General features: G+C 53.5%; 1 protein-coding gene across 1 annotated transcript in view; it reads right to left on the reverse strand.

Moving 5' to 3' along the window:
- Positions 1-1,995, reverse strand: part of CATSPERD (catsper channel auxiliary subunit delta) — a 58,058-nt gene that overhangs the window by 14,804 nt on the left and 41,259 nt on the right. The gene's annotated exons all lie outside the window — the stretch shown is intronic.

Here is a 1,995-nt window from a genome sequence, read left to right on the forward strand (position 1 = left end):
ACTGAAATGAGCGTGGACTGCAGAGGAGAGACAGAGACGTGGCCCCAGGTCAGTGGGGGCCGCTCAGAGCCCGGACACAGTGAACACCCACACGGGGAGAGGTCTGGCAGCTGTGCGGGGCCTGGATCCCAACGCGGTGACCCAGAGGGCTGGGACACGCGATAGCCACGGTGGGCCCCGTGGAGCGTAAGCCCTGAGAGCCCGCCCCGGCTGTGGGGCACTGCCGCTTTCCCTGCGTGGCTTTGCGGGGACCAGATGGAATCTCTAAGACCCCAGCACAATGCCTGGCGCCTGGAAGGCATGGGAGAAAAATGAATGAATGAATGAATGAATGGACTGGAATAAATAAAATGGGAAAAAAGAGACGGATTTGGGGTAAGCCCCGCCTGAGGGATGTGCTTCTCAAACTGGGGTTTGAGAAGTGGCACCCTCAGAGCTCTACAATAAAATCTAAAAGCCCCAGGACCAGGGGACTTTTGGCATTTGAAAATTTGGAAGCAGCTGGGATGTCCTCTGGCGGGTAAATGGATAAACAAACGGTGCTACATCCAGACAGAGCAATAGTATTTGCCTCTAAAAAGAAATGAGCTATTGCTAGGCATGGTCCCAGCTACTTGGGAGGCCAGGGTGGGAGGATGGCTTGAGCCCAGGAGTTTGAGACCAGCCTGGGCAACATAGCAAGATCCCATCACTAAAAAAAAAAAAAATTAAATAAAAGAAATGAGCTCTCAAGCTATGGAAAGACATGGATATTACTAAGTGAAAGAAGCCAATGTGGAAAGGCTACATACTATATGATTCCAGCTGTAGAACATTCTGGAAAAGGCAAAACTGTGGAGACAGTAAAACCATCAGGGGTTGGGGGAGGGAGGGAGCAGAGCACAGGGGATTTTTAGGGCAGTGAAACTTCTCTGTATGGTCCTATAATGGTGGGTTCATGTCATCGCACATTTGCCCAGACACGGAACGCACAGCACCAAGAGTGCGCCGTAATGTCGACTGTGGATTCTTGGGGACAATGACACAGCCATACAGGTTCACCGATTATAACAAATGCCCCGCTCTGTGGGGGACGCTGACAGTGGGGGGAGGCTTGCATGTGTGTCGGGGGAGTAGGGGGTATCTTAGGACTTTCTGCGCCTTCTGTTCAATTTTGGGGTGAACCTAAAACTGCTCTGCAAAATTAAGTTTCTTTCAAAGCAAAACAAAATGTTCTTCGTGACGATCATTTCTGTGTCTGCAGGTCTTACCGCACCTGATGAAAACCAACTCTGGTGCATCTGAACACAGCCACAACCGCCCTCTTCACCGCCCACCCGGGCCTCCAAGCAGCTGGTCATCATTCGCTGGGATTAGGGCCACCTGCTCTTTCTGGGCGTGCTGACGCTGGCCCGCCCTCCCCGGGCCCCATCTGAGTCGGGAGCGGAGGGCACCAGCCTGCGTTCAGTGATCCCCACCAGGGCCCCGTTCCTCTGCCCCTGTCCTCCCACCCTCTCCTGGAGCTCCCGGCACCCCGAAAGTCCTCTCTGCTGCGGGTGGTGGAGCTCGGAGGCTGAAGAGCAGGCTTTGGAGGACGCAGACCGTCTGGAAGAGCAACTGAAGCTCTCTCTGCCTCAGTGACTCCCTCTGCAAAATGGGGAGGATCGCAGCACCCACCTCCAGCGTTTGCAGCAATAGGTAAGTGAGCTCTTGCATGGAAAGAAGTGCCCAGAACGGTGCCTGGCGTGTGGTGAGCGCTGATGTCACGAGAGTGGCTGCTGGTCCCTTTACTGTTATTTCTTTTTTTTTTGAGACAGAGTCTCACTCTATTGCCCGGGCTAGAGTGCCGTGGCTTCAGCCTAGCTCACAGCAACCTCACACTCCTGGGCTCAAGCGATCCTACTGCCTCAGCCTCCAGAGTAGCTGGGACTATAGGCGTGCGCCACCATGCCCGGCTAATTTTTTCTAAGTATTTTTAGCTGTCTGATTAATTTCTTTCTATTTTTAGTAGAGACG

This window comes from Propithecus coquereli, unplaced genomic scaffold, assembly GCF_000956105.1.
Source record: "Propithecus coquereli isolate 6110/MARCELLA unplaced genomic scaffold, Pcoq_1.0 Scaffold241, whole genome shotgun sequence".
Lineage (NCBI taxonomy): Eukaryota > Metazoa > Chordata > Mammalia > Primates > Indriidae > Propithecus > Propithecus coquereli.